Source organism: Phacochoerus africanus, chromosome 1 (assembly GCF_016906955.1).
Source record: "Phacochoerus africanus isolate WHEZ1 chromosome 1, ROS_Pafr_v1, whole genome shotgun sequence".
Lineage (NCBI taxonomy): Eukaryota > Metazoa > Chordata > Mammalia > Artiodactyla > Suidae > Phacochoerus > Phacochoerus africanus.
In genome coordinates, this window is record NC_062544.1 from 68484216 (window position 1) to 68502797 (window position 18582).

An 18582-nucleotide genomic window follows, 5' to 3' on the forward strand; every position below is an offset into this window, starting at 1 on the left:
CCTCAATTTAATAAAAGCCATTTAGGACAAAACTATAGTCAATATAATACCTAGTGGAAAAAAAATCTGAAAACCTTCCCACTAAAATCTGAAACAAGAATGCTCACACTCACCATTTTTACTCAACAAAGTAGTAGAAGTCCTAGGCAGAGAAATCAGACAATAAATAAATAAATAAATAAATAAAATCCAAATTGGAAGAGATGAGGTAAAATTGTCACTATATGCAGATGAAATGATACTGTATATAGAAAACCCTAAGGATTCCACAAAAAAGTTATCTAAACTGATAAACATAGTAACGTAGCAGAAAAACAAGATTAACATTCAGAAATCAGTTGCATTTCTGTGTACGAAAAATAAAATATTAGAAAAGGAATACAAAAATACAATACTTTTTAAATTTGTATCAAAAAATTATACCTGGGAATAAACCTGACCAAAGAACTATAAAACATTAATAAAGGAAATGAAAGAGGATTCAAAGAAATGGAAAGATATCCCATGCTCCTGGATTGGAAGAATTGATATTGTTAATATGGCCATACTACTTAAAGCAATCTACAGATTTAATGTGATCCCTGTCAAATTACCCATGACATTTTTCACAAAATTAGAACAAACAATCCAAAAATTTATATGGAACTATAAAAAAAGACCTAGAATTGCCACAGCAATCCTGAAGGGGGAAAAAAAAGCAAGTAGGAGGCATAACTCCCCCAGACTTCAGAAAATATTACAAAGCTACAGTAATCAAGATGATATGGTACTGGTATAAAAACCAATGGGACAGAATAGAGAGCCCAGAAATAAACTCAGACACTTGAGGTCAATTAGTCTCCACAAAGGAGGCAAGAATATAAAATGGGAAAGATAGTCTCTTTGAGAAGTGGTGCTGGGCAAACTGGACAGCTGCATGTAAATCAATGAAACTAGAACACACCTTCACACCATGTACAAAAATAAAATTAAAATGGCTTAAAGGCTTAAACATAGAGAAGCCACCATAAAAGTCCTAGAAGGGAACAGTTACAACATTCTCTGATATTCACCTTACAAATATTTTCTTATGTTAGTCTCCCAAGGAATAGAAATAAAAAAATAAATAAACCAATTGGATCCAGTCAAACTGACAAGCTTTTGCACAACCAGGGAAATATTAAAAATAAAAGGCAACTCATGAAATGTGAGAAAATAGTTGCAAACTATGCAACTGTCAAGGGCTTAATCTCTAAAATACATAAACAAATTAATACAACTCAACAACAACAATAAAACAAACAACTCAATCAAAAAATGGGCAGAAGACCTAAATGGACACTTCTCCAAAAACAACATATGGATGGCCAGTGGGAACATGAAAAAAAAAAAAAGTTCAACATCATTATTAGATAAATGTAAATTAATACTACAATGAAGTAAAATCTCATACCAGTCAGAATGGCCATAAGTGGTGTACAAATAACAAATGCCAGAGAGGGTGTGGAGAAAAGGGAACCCTCCTATACTGTTGGTCGGAATGTAAACTGATATGGAAAACAATATGGAGGTTCCTTAGACAACTAAATATAAAACTACATATTATCCAGCAATCCTTCTCCTTGGCATATATCCAGACAATATGCACTCTTATGTTCACAGCAGCACTATGCACAATAGCCAAGTTATGGAAACAAACTAAATGTCCACCAACAGATGAATAGATTAAGAAGTGGTACATATATACAATAGAATACTACTCAGCCACACAAAAGAATGAAATAATGCTATCTGCAGCAACATGGATGCAACTAAAGATTCTCATACTTAGTAAAGTAAGTCAGAAAAAGAAACACAAATATCATATGATATCACTTATAGCTAGAATCTAAAATATGGCATAATTGAACCTACCTACAAAACACACACAAACTCAGGGACATAGAGAACAGACTTATGGTTGGCCAAGGTGGAGTGAGGAGAGAGGGAGATGGACTGGGAGTTTGGGGTTAGTAGATGCAAACTATTATATTTAGAATGGATAAGCAATGAGGTCCTACTCTATAGCACCGGGAACTATATCCAGTCTCTTTGGATAAATCATTATGGATGATAATATAAGAAAGAGAATGTTTGTATATGTATGACTGGGTCACTTTGGTTGTACAACAGAAACTGCCAAAACATTATACATCAACTACACTTCAATAAAAAATAAAAAAATAGTAATTCCTTTAAAAAGTAACTTTTTTTCTAGCATATGTATAAGTGCATTTCAAAATTTTAAAACTTATTGTTAATATTAGTAATTTTATGGAATTCCAAAGAAGATCTTAATTCACCATTAATATTTATACACTTTATGCTCATTATCTTAAAAATAGAGACCTATGCTCTGTATTTTATTTACTTCTTGCAAATTATAACACATTTGGATTTAATGAGTTTTATTCCTTCCCAAAATATTAAAATGAATTTTTTCTAGCAGATTTGTTTTGTAGTTTTATATATTCCCTTTAAATCCTTCTTCCCCCAATATTTTTTTTCTAAATTTCTTAAGGAATGGCATAAAAATCTCCCATAAGAAGAAGAAAATAAAGTAAAAATATTTGGAGGTGTCAGTAGCAGCAGACAGTTTAATTTCACAAGAGTCATTCACTCATGACTTACATATTTATTGCTACCATTGAAAGTCTATACTCATACATTTTCTAAAAAATTACTTATATGTAGACACTGAAAATTAATATGGGAGTTTTCACTGTGTCTCAGCGGTAATGAAGCCAACTAGTGTCCATGCAGATGAGGGTTCAATCCCTAGCCTTGCTCTGTGGGTTAAGGATCTGGCATTGTCTTGAGCTACAGTGTAGGTCACAGACATGGCTTGGATACCGTACTGCTGTGGCTGTAGCATAGACCAGCAGTAGCAGCTATGATTCGACCCCTAGCCTGGGAAATTGTGTGGCCCTAAAAGGCAGAAAAGCCAAAAAAAAAGAAAAAAGAAAAAGAAAAAAAAATAAAGAAATTAAAAAAATACAAACAAATGTATATAGCAAAACAGAAATGAATTCATAAATATAGAAAGCAATCAGGTTGTTGCCAGTGGGGAGAGGGAAGTGGTGAAGGGCACATTAAGGGTATGAAATTAAGAGACAGAAAGTACTGTGTATGAAATAGATAAGTGATAAATATATATTGTATAGGATAGGGATTACGGACATTACTTAGTAATAAATTTTAATGGAGTATAAACTGTAAAAATACTGAATCACTATGCTATATAACTAAAACTAATACAATATGGTAAATCAACTATACTTCAATAAAAAGACAAAAATAAGGCACATTATTTAAATATTTAATTTGACATCTCTAATAATTATTAAATTATAATATTTTAATAATATAAAATATATAAAGTTTGAAATATTTTTATAATTTAAATATTTTACTTGAAAATAATTTTAGACTAACAGGAAATCTGCAAAGATAACAGAGTTCTTATAAACCCTCATCCCATCTTCCCCTAATGTTAGCTTCCCACATAATCCTGATACACTGTAAAAACTAAATATTTAGTGTGGCTACAATATTGTTAACTAAACCACCAACATATTCAGATTTCACAATTTTCCCAATAATGACCCTTTGATTTTTATTTTTGTTCAAGCATCCAGTTGAAGACACCAATTTCATTTAGTAATGTCCCCTTATTCTCTTTCAATCTCTGAAAGTTTTTTCAGCCCTTCTATGTTTTTCATGACCATTACAAATTAGAAGAACATTGGTCAGGTATTTCACAGAATATCTCTCAGTTCAGTCTTGCATTTATGTTTTTCTTAGTCATGTAAAGTCTAAGATTCAGCATTTGGGGAAGAATAGAGATAGATCAGCATTGTTACATTTTTCATAGTCATGAAAAGACCAGGGTTATGGATTTGTGGAAGAATAACACAGAGATGAAGTACATTCTCACCATATCGTAATAGTGTGTACATGACAGCAACATGGTTTATTACTAGTGATGTTAATATTGATCAGTTGGTTAAGGATGTATTTAACAAATATCTTTACAGTATCCTCTTTTGCTTTCCATACTCTATTCATTAGAAATGAGTCACTAAGCCTGAGCTACATTCATGGGGGAGAAAAAATTAAGCTCCATCTCCAACAGGGAAGACTATTGAAAATTTAATGGATATTTGTTAAAACCAATACAGTGATTAAGAAATATTTGGGAGATGCAATATGAGGTTCTGCAGCTATTCTTTTTCTTCTTAAATGTGACCAATTTAACCACATATCAGTGGATCTTGCCAAGGGCATTTTTTTTTTTTTTTAAGGCTATACCTGCAGCACATGGAAGTTCCCAGGGAAGGGGTCAAATCAGAGCTGCATTTGCAGTCTCTGCCATAGCTTGTGGCAATGTTGGATCTGTAACCCACTGAGCCAGGACAGGGATTGAACCCCCAAATCCTCCCGCAGACACTGTCATGTTTTTAACCCACTGAGCCACAGTGGGAACTCTGGCAACAGCAATAATTACTATAGTGCCATAAAGATTATTATTTGGAGACTTCCTTCCTTTTTTCCCTTTCTTCCCTTCCCCTCCTCTTTCCTCCCTATCTGCCAGACCAGCTCAGCAGGATGGAGCTGAAGAATGGGTGCTATGGAACTTAAGGAAAAAAAGTTAACATAAAACAAGACACAGAGATATTTATCTCAAGTAGAGGTGGGAACCGGGGGTCTCAGGGTCTCAGGGACCAAGAGCCCTGCCTCAAGAAACCACACTGCTTTTATTGTGCTCTTGAGGATTATGTCAAGAGAAACGGGGGTTGTAGGTGCAGGATATAGGGTTTTTTAATTATTATTTTAAAAGTCACTTAGCTGGTAGATGGTTAAACTTTTTACTCTAAACTATAGGCATTTAAGAATCATTAGCATTTGAGTTAGCTAGCTATGCATAGCACTTCAGAGAATCCTCACTGTGCTTCCGCAAAAGGCCTGCCTATTTGTGGCAACCCTGTGTGCCTAGATTTGCACCTTGGTTCTGTTTTCTAATGCATATTCTGTTAACGACCCCTCATAAACCACTTGGCCATGAGGTTTCTCTTTCTCTTATTCTTTAGAGGACATATTATGCTTGTGCAAATGGTGTGCCAATCTGCACAGGTCTGGCACCTAGACCATTGTATCATGTCCTCATTCAGCTGACCCCGCGAATAACCCATGCCCTTAGGTCTTTGTTCTTAAACTTAAGTCATTCACCAGCACTGTGACTGTATTTCAAGCAGGAAGGTGGGCTAAAGTAAGGAAGGACAAGATGGGGTTTTCAGCAAAGAGGCTAAGGAAATATTATAAAAATATGTCTTGCAACACATATCTTCCTTTTTTTCTTCTTTTTCCCTTATGGTGATGCTGAAAAGAGTATTCTCTAAGGTTTATAACCTGGATCTAAGGATGGGCTTAGGCAGTAGTCCTGCTCTCATCCTGATATAATGGTCTAGAACAGGTTACTCTCCCTTTCCTAGGAGAAGACATTTTTTCCCCTTTCTCTTTACCAGCTGCAGTAACTTCAGGCTATATTTTGATTAACTTTCAAGTGAAGATCAAGGTTTTTGTTCCTCAAGGGTGATAGGAAGACAAGGGAATGTGCCTTGGTGAACTTTGGTGGCAGCCTCCATTCTCCTCTGCCTGTGCAATAAATTTCCACCAGTGACCAAGAGCTAGAAGGCATGAAAGATGCCCCTGAAAATTCAGCTGAGTTTAATCTGAGCAAAGTTTTAGTGGTGGTAGCTGCTTTCCACTCCAAGCCAGTATTTTGGGGACAGCTTTGTCTATATTCACCCTCATCTATTCTGTGAATTGTTAAAGAAAAAACTTGCATGGCATACTTGTTAAAAATAGCAAGGAAGACATTATCCAAAACTACAGATGCTTGTCTAAAGTCTTGGTCAGAGTGCAAGACATCCTGGATAAAAAGCCTGTAAGTAGGAGCAGATATATATGTATGATTTCCTGGAGCATTCCCTTCTCACACTAGTTTGTGCTTGACTTTTAACACTTTATTAAGACTTTTAGGTTAATCTCATCTGGCACTTGCCATATAAGCCTAAAGATGCCTCTCTCTCTAGATTTTGGTTTATTTGTTCACCACATAAGTTTCACACAGTGATTCAAGAAGTCTCATATCTGCAGGTGTCTAGTTGTTTTCCTAGCTGTAAGAGCAGGAGAGATGTCCTGTCCAGCTCTCTCTATCTCTGAGCTGAGAACAGCTCATGCTTTTATTACAATATTTGAATATTTGAACAGTTCATGCTTTTATTACAATATTCAGTTCAAATTACTGAATCTCCCTATCATAAAATAAAACTATGTACTAGGAGTACTGAGATGTATTTTTTTTTTTTTTGGTCTTTTTGCTATTTCTTGGGCCGCTCCCGCGGCATATGGAGGTTCCCACGCTAGGGGTCGAATCGGAGCTGTAGCCACCGGCCTACGCCAGAGCCACAGCAATGCGGGATCCGAGCCGCGTCTGCAACCTACACCACAGCTCACGGCAACGCCGGATCGTTAACCCACTGAGCAAGGGCAGGGACCGAACCCGCAACCTCATGGTTCCTAGTCGGATTCGTTAACCACTGCGCCACGACGGGAACTCCGCAAACCACTTTTAATTAAAATCCTAAAGGCATTTTTTACAAAAGAAAAAAACTTGCCTTGACTACTTTTTCATTACTGATATATATTTTCATGCTTATCCATAAATACTTTGTTTAATAGTCAAACACATTTTTTTAATATAATGATTTTTATTTTTTTCATTATAGCTGGTTTACAGTGTTCTGTCAATTTTCTACTATACAGCATGGTGACCCAGTTACACATAAATGTTTAGATTCTTTTTTCTCACATTATCATGCTCTATCATAAGTGACCAGACATAGTTACTAGTGCTACACAACAGGATCTCATTGTTTATCTATTCCAAAGGCGAGAGTCTACATCTATCAACCCCAAGTTCCCAATCTATCCCACTCCCTCCGCCTCCCCCTTGGCAACCTCGAATCTATTCTCGAAGTCCATGATTTCTTCTGTGGAAAGTTTCATTTGTGCCATATATTAGATTCCAGATATAAGTGATATCATATGGTATTTGTCTTTCTCTTTCCGACTTACTTCACAGTTTCTATCTACTTTAATTATCTATAAAGAAGCTATAAAACAAAAAATAAAATTCATGAACACAGACATGCAGAAAAGTACTGTGTTTGACTTAATTATATATGATTAGGATTCATTGGTGAATTTGATATCTGGTTTTCCTGTAAAGCCCAAGCTGGGTGTTTTACCAAAACCTCTAATTATCACCAATACATAACATGACAATATGTTTAAAATATGTTTATACAGTTAATACAAAGTTTTAGCTTATAAATGTTTAGATCATGTTAAAGAGAAGACACATTTAGTGCCACTGTACAAGGAATGATTGATAAATATTTTATTATTTTTCCGTGATTTCCTGATAAGTTGCAGAAATCTAAGCAAAGTTCTATTGATTAATTTCCAAATAATACAGAATTCATTAATACAGGATTTAGCAATAATGTCAGACATTGAGAAAAGCTAAAGGACTGATAGTCACTGTAATGAAGAAAATACTCTAATAAGGGGGATTCTGTTTACAAGTCAAGAATAATTCCTTAAATGAAAGAATGGAAAAAATGGTATGATTATTAATGATACAAAGAGTACATACTATAGAATGAAATTGAAATGTGCTAGTTTTATGACCTTGAAATAGTTACAAAACCATGTGAGATACATTAACTTTTAATTTTCAGAAAATGAGTAAATGCCTGACATATTCAGTTATTGTGAAACTTAAATTACATGGTCATACATGAAGTGCCAGTCAAATTATTAGTGGGCTTTCTTATTTATTATTACTTAATCTCACAACAATCACATAAGGGAAATATCATTATGCTCATTTTATACAAAGCATTTAAATATAATTTCAATACATAATTTTTCTATGATAGAGTGTGCTAAATACTGGACAAAAGAAATATGGTTATATTTACCATGGCCCATATCCCATTACAAGAACAAAGTCATTTGCAATTTTACAGTGTTAATTACTTCATTATGATCACGTCAATTATCTAATGGAGAAGTAAAAGCATCTAATAGGAAACCTAATCTAGTATGTCCAGAAAGAATTCACTTCCAATTTTACTTGTGATAGGTAAATTGGAGAAAGGCCATAATAAGAAAATTTATAGCAGTGACAACATTATATGAATTTCCAGAAAGAAGTAAGGGATGAGCTTTCCTGAGGACTGAAATTTTATCATTCTTCTTAGATATTGGTAATGGGGAGAAAGCTCCAGATGAGTTTGGACAGCTAGTAAAAGGCCAGTTTAAGTTAATATAGGACATAGACCTCTATTACATCAACACAGGATGTTACAAAGCCAACAAGAAGTCACAGAAGAATCATCAATGGAAAAATGATGTGATCAGAATTGGACTGCAGAATGCTACTTCCTATGGAATTAGGGTAACAGGAATATGTTGTGAGTGAGGGGGCAGTGGTGATTTTGAGCACTCAACCATCATTGTCCAAAGACAGGGTGGAAACCTGCCTCCAGTGGAATCTTTCCATTTAGTTATTGCCTCTGACAAGAAAAGAGAGGCTATTTCATATTTTACTTATGCCCACTGAAACCCTATTGGTGGGAAAAGGACCAGACATGTTTAATGCCTGAAGCAACTTTAGTTATGTGGGGTGTTTAAATTCTAAGTCATCTATAAATTATATATTCCCCTGCAAGATCTCATGCCCTATGTTCTGCAATAAGACTAATGAAGCTGCATAGTCATTCCTCCCTCTCCTCTCATTGTTGAGATAGTCTTTTCTTCCATATTACTCTTGAATGATTTCTTAGGCTTAAAGTTTTTACTCACTATATTTAGTAAATTTTATTTTCTCACGTGTAGATTATATGAAATACGTATTATTTTTATTAGTATATATACCATACACAAAAAAAGCCCAAGCATGATTGGCAGTAGAGAGACTTATAAGGTATGATTTCCATATGAATTATGATATAAAGAACTTTTCCTAATTTTACACAAAGCCTTTCCTTCCTGAATATGTCTATCAGTATTTTTCATGAGAGACTAAAACTGACCTGGAAAATAAGAAGCAAATAGCTTCTAGAACACTCAAAAAAATAACAGTACATTAATTCCTTTGAAAATTATTTTTTTATTAATCATGTCTAAAAATTCAGAAAGACGTGATACTTGAGCAACCATCTGAAAAAAACACACATTTTCCTGGTATATTATAGGATGATTATTTTCTATGCAGAGAAAAGAGAATGTATGAAGACATTTGTGTAAAAGAAAATAAAGTTAATAAATGTTAATTATCTAAGCTTATGAAGAAGCAGTACTACCAGGACTTAATAGTTAACACAGGAGGAATAATTAATGTCAAATAATTGCAATTAATTATATTGCATGATGGAAAATTCTGAACTGTTTCTTCTTTCTTTTTCAACAAAAAATACACATACTGGCCTTCCTTTGCTATGTACATTCACTACTTTGGGGAAAATTTCAGGTATATAGATATTTGTTGTTCTAGTAACAGCAAGAAAGTACTAAAGGTAATCTGTGAATTTTGAAATATTAATGGCATGAATACACAGTTCCTTACACTATTCTCATCTGTTCAGTTTTATAAAAACTAAGTATAGTTGTCTCTGCACTATATGCTTCTCAAGAAGCAATCCAATGCAAAAGGTACAATAAATATAAATGCAAATAATCCAACTTTGATCACAGTTACATTTGTATTTTATTTATTTGTTCATTTATTTCTTTATTTAGTTTTGCTTTTTAGGAAAATTCCCAGGCTAGGGGTTGAATTGGAGCAACAGCTGCAGGCCTACACCACAGCCACAGCAACGCAGGATCTAAGCTGCATCTGCAACCTACACCATAGCTCACAACACAGGATCCTTAACCCACTAGGAGAGGCCAGGGATTGATCCTGCATCCTCAAGGATACTTGTCAGATTCTTAACTTGCTGAGCCACGACAGGAACTCCCACAATTACAGGTTTTTAAAAGATTTAATTATATTGGAATATAGTTACAATTTAGTATCAGTTTCAGTTGTAAAGTAAATCAATCATGCGTATAAATATATCCATTGTTTTTTCCCCATACATGTTATTACAAACTATTGAATAGACTTTCCTGTGCTATACACTAGGTTCTCGTTGATCATCTATTTTATACAGTAGTGTGCATATTATTCCCGCTCTCCCAAAACTTTCCTCCTCCCAACAGTTTCACCTATGATAACCATAAGATTGCTTTTCAAATCTGTGGGTTTTTGTTTTTGAAATAAGTTATTTTGTATCATTTTTATTAGAGTCTACATATAAGTGATCTCATATGATATTTGTCTTTCCCTGTCTGACTTACTTCATTCAGTAGGATAATCTACAAGTCCATCCATATTGTTGTGATTTATGTCAAAGAGTATTCAGCCTCTGTTTTCCTCTAGTATTTTTATAGTATTTGGTCTTACATTTAGATCTTTTTTGTTTGTTTTGTGTTTGTTTGTTTGTTTTTCTTGTTATTTCCCCAACAATTTTTTTTCCACTGTACAGCATGGGGATCCAGTTACACATACATGTATACATACTCTTTTCTCCCATTACCATGCTTCCTCATAAGTATCTAGACATAGTTTTCAGCGCTACATAGCAGATCTCATTGTTAATACATTCCAAAAGCAGTAGTTTGCATCTTGTAACCCCAAGCTCCCAATCCATCCCACTCCCTCCTCCTCCCCTGGGGCAGCCACAAGTCTATTCTCCACGTCCTTGATTTTCTTTTTTGTGGAAAGGTTCACGACTCCCATGAGATACCACCTCATACCAGTCAGAATGGCTGTCATTAATAAGTCCATAAATAACAAGGGCTGGAAGAGGTGTGGAGAAAAGGGAACCCTCCTGTACTGTTGCTGGGAATGTAAGCTGGTACAACCACTATGGAGAACAGTATGGAGGTACCTTAAAATTCTATACATAGAACTATGATATGATGTAGCAATCCCACTCTTTGGCATATATCCAGACAAAACTTTCCTTAAAAAAGACACATGCAGCCACATGTTCACTGCAGCTCTATTCACAATAGCCAAGAGATGCAAACAACCCAAATGTCCATTGACAGATGATTGGATTAGGAAGATGTGGTATATATATACATTTAGATCTTTTAATATCTTTTGAGTTTAATTTTGTGTATGGTGTTAGAGAATGTTCTAATTTAATTCTTTTACATGTAGCTTTCCAGTTTTACCAGCATCATTTACTGAAGAGACTATCTTTCCTTCACTGTATGTTCTTGACTCTTGTCATAGATTAGTTGACCATAGTGCTTGGGTTTATTTCTGGGCTTTGTATTCTGTTCCATTGAGCTTCATGTCTGTTTTTGTGCCAGTACCATATTGCTTTGATAATTGTACCTTTGTAATATTATCTGAAGTCAGGAAGCCCAATTCCTCCAGTTCTGTTTTTCTTTCTCAATATTGCTTGAGCTATGTGGGGTCTTTTGTGTTTCTATACAATTTTAAAAATATTCTCTTCTGAATAGTTCTGTGAAGAATGTCCTTGGTAATTTGATAGGGATTGCATTGAATCCATAGATTGCCTTGGTTAGTATAGTCATTTTGACAATATTGATTCTCCCAAGCCAGGAGCATTTCTTTCCACCGGTTTGTATCATCTTTGATCTCTTTTGTCAGTGTCTTATAATCTTCAGATTTCAGGTTTTTGTCTCTCTGTATAGATTTATTCCTAGTTATTTATTCTTTGTGAGGTGATGGTAAATGGGATTGTTTCCATAATTTCTCTTTCTGATCTTCCATTATTACTATATAAAAATGCAGTAGATTTATGCATATTAATTTTGTATCTTGAAACTTTACCAAATTCAGGGATAAACTCTTAACAGTTTTCTGATAGTGTCTTTAGGATTTTCTATGTATAGTATCATGTCATCCGCAAACAGTGATAGTTTTACCCTTTATTTTTTTTTTGGTCTTTTAGCTATTTCTTGGGCCTCTCCCTCGGCAGGCATATGGAGGTTCCCAGGCTAGGGGTCGAATCAGAACTGTAGTCTCCGGCCTACACCAGAGCCACAACAAAGCGGGATCCAAGTAGTGTCTGCAACCTACACCACAGCTTATGGCAAAGCCGGATCACTAACCCTCTGAGCAAGGGCAGAGACCAAACCTGCAACCTCATGGTTCCTAGTCAGATTCCTTAACCACTGTGCCATGACGGGAACTCCAGTTTTACTTCTTTTTTTCCAAGTTGGATATTTTTTATTTCTTTTTCTTCTCTGATTGCCATGACTAGGACTTTCCAAACTATTTTGAGTCACAGTGAGGAAACTGGTCATCCTTGTTTTGTTCCTGATCTTAGCAGAAATGCTTTCAGTTTTCACCATTGAGGATGTATATTAACATTTAAATCCCTACGAATATTCAGTGAAGGTGGAACTTCAAATTCAGTGAACATGAGTTAGAGTATGGAGAGATAAAGACTTTGTACCTACAAAATTTCAAATTGATTTGGTACAACACAGTTCCTCAAATATAAGTTTCAATTAGAGAAAAAGAAACTAACAATTTTTTTTTTTGTTATAACAACATAGACTGTGCAGAGGGAAGATCAAACTTCATCTGGTCTTGTTTATCATCACAGAAGAGCAAAAAGAATCACAGCTGAGAGAGAAAACATGTAATCATACTATTTTTGCAGTGTGTTTAAAAAAATCATTTAACTGGTTTAACTAATTTACAAAATTGTGATTATTTATATATGTTTATATTTCCATTATTATTTTGTGTTTATAGCATTTTTCCTTTTGTTATTCCATTTTTCTCATTTTCTGCTTTCCATTTGCCTATTTATCCACAGTTCTGTGTCTAGTTTTGTTATTTTAATGGCTACCCTTATAAATTGAGCACTCTTTCAGGCTATTAACTTTCCCTTCAACAAGCAGTACTAAAAAATAAAAATGTTTTAACTTAAACTTCATCCTTATTGTTCATGCTTTACTACCCAAATATTGGTCAGTTTTTGTTTCATTAATGTCTCCAGTATATGTTTATGTTATTCAGTTATTTCTTATGATTACCCATATATTTACCATTCCTCAATAATATTACCTTCCCCTTTCTTCCTTTTTTCTCTCAAACTTATCACTGCTATTTCTCTTATTGAGTAACTGTTAGTAGAAAGTTTTCTCAGTTTGTCTGTCTTAGTTTTTTTTCTTATTAATGGAGATAGTTGAGCTATATATAAAACTACAATATGACATTTATCTCAATCTTTGAAAGATACAATTTTCTAGGTTTTTTGTTGTTTTAACTGAAAAGTCTTTTCACTCTAATATTTTGACCTTTGTAAGTAATCTATTTCTCCCACTCAGGTTACTTTTAAAATCAAAAACATCCTTGCCTCTAATAATTTTTATTATTATTACATATTTGTAGGTGTTATTTTATTTTCCTGAATGTTTTGTTGTTGTTGTTGTTATCAATATTTAATCAACTAGGACATTTATCTTCCTAAAATTTCAGCTGTTATTCTATTTAAATATAGCTTATTCCCATTCTTTCTACTTTCTTATTGTGAATCTCCTAAAAGACCTTCATTAGGCACTCATATTTTATCATTATGTCTCTTACTCTCCTTTTATGAAAAAATTCCATTCATATCTCTGGATTGTGTTCTTAATGATTTCCACAAATATATTTATAATGACAATTCCAATAATTTATAATTTTTATTCCTTTGACCACCTGCTCAATTTTATTTTTAGGTTAACTGTTTGATTACATTACCTTAATGTTTTACTATTTCATAGTGAAGTAAAATCTATTTACTTATTTTGTATTACTCATATAAAATAGCTGTACATTTTCAAATCTTTTCTTATACACCTATAACTCTACGTATATTAGAACTTTTCCATTTGTCTGTATATTCTCTGTGAAACTAAGTTTCTAGGAGAGAGGTTTCTCGTTTTAATTTATTTTATTTTCATTACTTATAGGTAAATAGAAAATTCTAATTAGAAAGAGATTTAAAGCAATTTTTAGAAAGATAGTTTATCTTAATTTTCTCTCTCTTTCTCCCTCTTCCTTCTTTCTATTCTTCTTTTTCTCTTTCTTCCTCATGCTATGTGCCATTGGGATTTTTACCAGCCTTGAATTGGTTTATAAAATAATTATTCATTTTTGGAATTCTTACCCTTATGTTCACTATACATTTGGACTTTATGCCATTATGTGATATATTTTCATTGTTAATTCCTAACAAGTGTTTTAATACGTGTGTGTGTGCATGCACACATGTGTATTTTCATCTTTTATTGCATGCTAGAACTGATATACTTTAGTTTTAAGGGTATAATGTTAATTATCATATTAATTCAATTACTGTTATTTAGTTCCTTTGGCAATTAGTGTGAAATTTCCAGAGCCTTGGCTTTACACAGTGATCTTAATTCTGACTACTGAGCTTGCTCAGGTCTAAACACAATTGTCCTTTGTATTAAATTTTACAGAATTATGAGTAGACACTTGCCATATACACTAGTAATTTTGTCTTTTATTTTTCTGATCATGTTTATGAAGTGAGTTGGAAGTTAATTTCTTTGTTAAAAAAACAGCTAATATTTTCCACACATTCTGATTAATAGTCTTATCAATTTTCAGTTTTAGTTGAGTCTATACCTAAAATTTGAATATTATGTTTAAGTGACAAAAAACTGAATTATTGCTGAATTATTTACCAGGGATATAAAAGTTTAAGTCAAACTTTCAAGGATTTACCATATATAAATTCTCCACTAAATCTTTTATTTATTTCTTCTTTAAAAATTAAATAAATGTGAGATAGTTAAGATGCTCTCCATCTTTTGTTCTTCAAAACTATTGTTTTACATATATATAAAACTTGGTGGGGGGAGTTCCTGTGTGGCTCAGCAGGAACAAACCTGACTAGTATCCATGAGGATGTGGGTTTGATCCCTGGCCTTGCTTAGTGGGTTAACAATCCAGTGTTGCAGTGAGCTGTGGTGTAGGTCAAGATGCAGCTCAGATCCCACATTGCTGTAGCTGTGAAGTAGCCCAGCGGCTGCAGCTTTGATTTGACCCCTAGCCTCAGAACCTCCATATACGCAGGTATGGCCCTAAAAAATTAAATAAATAAATACATACATACATACATACATACATACTCAGGGGGAAATTTATTATAGGAACATGACAATCTTTGCAAATTTGCACTTCTTAAATTAATATTTAAAAAAACTGTATACCCATCAATGTACATTCTATCGATCAATAAAGCATGTGTAAAAAATATGTGAAAACTTGCAATTCTCAAGGGCTACCTTAACAGAAGGGATTTTGGAGATGTAGTGTTTTTCTTGAGATTTTCTTGGCATAAAAGATACAAAAGTCATTTTGTTCTTTTCAACAATATTACTCCATTTCTACTCACAGCACAGCACATTAGCTTGTCAAGAAAAATCATCACCTAGCAGATCCAAATATGTTTATAACACTTTTATGGGTTCCCACTAATGGATGCATGCCATCAAGAAAAACCATTTTGATATAATTTTTATGCTGCACAATGATGTTTCCATAGTCTATATGAGATTTTCCATTTACAAGGGTTAGAGAAATTTACATATAAAGTGGGATAGTCCAAAAAGCGCCACATCATTAAGTTAAAGCATAGCACAACATACCCATTAGTTTAAAATTCTGTTGCATTTCTTTAGTTAAGCAATTTCTGCATGCTATCATATTTCCACAGATAAGAACAAGAAAACAAGAAGCCATAAGAATGATTATTTGAGATACACCAGTTGTTTTTTAAGGTGTTATTTTGTTTTCAATAATGTTCCTAGAACTTTTATTGGCTACCCCTAAAAGCTTCTCTGCCCTCAGTGATTTCACACCATGTTAGTAATGGACTAGCACCTTGCTGCAACATATGGCAGTCTGGGAAAGATGTAACTTTCTCCAAAAAGTCATCACCTTGAATGTACACTAGAGAATTTTTTGATATTTTACTTTATCCAGAATATAAAGACATTCAAATGACCTGGGGATGGCACTTGATTCAGTCCTACTGATTAAGCACAATAATAAACCTGGATAACAGGGAATAAACTTCCTCCTTCCTCATTACTTACAACATATTTGCATCATGAAATGGCCAGTTAGAATAATTTACTCAGGCACAGTTTTTCATGTCACAATTCCTTTATGAATCCACCAGGAGACTAAAGGAAATGTCCGTGCATTTGTATTAAACAATATGAAACCCATGTTTTTCAGTGTGGTCTTGAGAATGTCACATAACCTGCTCCTGAGATAAATTTGATCACTTTCCTTGCTCATGATCTCTCTAAATAGGAAAGTTACTAGATAAAATGTTACTTTGTGTGTGTCCCTCAGTTTTGTTAGTTTACTTAAAGTATGACTTGCCTGAAGTTCCAGACACATGTGTTTTAAATTGTTCTATTTCTTTGTCTAGTGATTTTATACAATGTTCTCAAGACTACTAATGGGTCATATATACATATATATATATATATATATATATATATATATATATATACATATACATATACATAAAATATTCATAATATAAATCTAACAAAAGTCCCAGTTATACACAATGATAACTAAAGATTATTGCTCTGAGAAACTAAAAAGGCTAAAATAAATAGTAAGATATAGCAATTTATGAGATAGAAGACTCAAGAGGTTAAAATGTCTCTCCTTTCCATATTGATTTTTATTCTAATCAAAACCACCCTCTGTGTGTGAGAGTGTAAGAATGGTAATATAATTCTATTTTTCATGTGAAAATGCAAACTGCTCTAACAATGAAGAAAATCTTGAAAAAAGAAAACAATGGGGGGGCATATATCACCACATTTCCAATGTAACTATAAAGATATACTGGCCCAAGCACAGGCAAAACACAAGTTGAACAGAATAGGCATTCCAGAAAATTATGGACACATATATATTGGCCTAACTTAAGGCAAAGTGGCCACTGCAATTCACTATGGAAATGCTGCTATTTTTAATAAATGGCCCTAGCAAAAGTGAATATCTATACAAAAAAAAAATTGAACTTATTTCTTTAAAGAAGGTAAATTCTTATTGGAGTCAGAGGGATAAAAAAGACATCATTGTTGCTCTTACCTCTCCCACTGTATCTTTATGATTCATGAGTAAGGATGCTGGTTCCAGTGAGATGTCTCCTTTCACCTCTGCCCAACACATTTCCAATTCATCACATTGCAGTGGTTGAGTGTCGAGGGGTTAGACTTGGGCTTATCATCAGGGGTATTCTATATCTCTAGCTGCAGTGGGGAAGGTGTGCGGAATCTGCAGGAATCCCCAGGTGGCTCAGGAGCTATAGGTAAAGGCAGCTTGTATACCTAACGACTCTTGCTATTGGTGACCTCTGAACCCTCTGCATCCTCAAGTTAGCGGTGAGCCGGTCATGCACTGACACTTGAGCAATGAGAGACTGTGGTACATCTAGTACCACATATTGGTGCGTTCTCTCTGAACTGACCTAAATCCATGCTCTGGTCAATTTGCTTGATCACATATTATTGGTTTTCTGCAGCCTTCCCTCCACCAGCCCACCCATCTTCCTCCTCTTCCTCATTCACTGGTGGTAGAAATGGGCAGATGGCTTTTACCAATGGCCACAATGATGGAGAAATCCTTGCTGTGGGTGTCCAAGTGGGTCTTCCAGGCTTCCTTTTCCAGATGCTCCCTGTCCATGTAACTATTCTCCAGCAGACACTGCAGAAGAGCATCCAGTTTGTTCTTGGCTTGGGCCATCTCTAATTCTGATTTCCCACAGGACGTTAGTTTGGATCTCACCATATACAAAAATTAAACTCAGATGCAATAAATAGATGTAGAGTGGTAAAACAATAAAATTTAGAGAAAGGAATGAAGAATACACAACCAGGGTACACAAACATTTGTCAAACACATCACAGAAAGCAACTACCATAAAAGTAAAGATGGAAAACTTGCGTATCATTAAAATTGTAACTTTTACTGACCGAAAATCAAGTGAGACGGAACCAGCCAGAAATAAATAAAATATCTGCAGTGTGAACATCTAAGTTATCCTATCTGGATTTGTTTTTGATCCCATAATTAATAACCTAATAAAGATAAAAATGATAAATGAGGATATCAAAGGCTTGTAAGAATTTAAAAAGTTGTTTTGGAGTGGTCCTTATCAAGTAAGTGCATATCAAACCATAAAAAGAATAAACATACACACTGGAATTATAATTAAACAGTGATAATACATGACCAGGATAAAATGTGATGTCATAAGAAATGATAATTTTTTGGATGGAAGTAAAATTGATACAATAAGTTTTGAAAATTATTTGGCACTACTGTTAAAACTAAATATACCATAC

The 18582-nt window shown here is 34.0% G+C and overlaps 1 pseudogene; it reads right to left on the reverse strand.

Annotated features, from left to right (window-relative positions):
- Nucleotides 1-17322: 17322 nt before the first annotated feature.
- Nucleotides 17323-18025, reverse strand: LOC125138206 (protein lin-37 homolog; annotated as a pseudogene).
- Nucleotides 18026-18582: the final 557 nt, after the last annotated feature.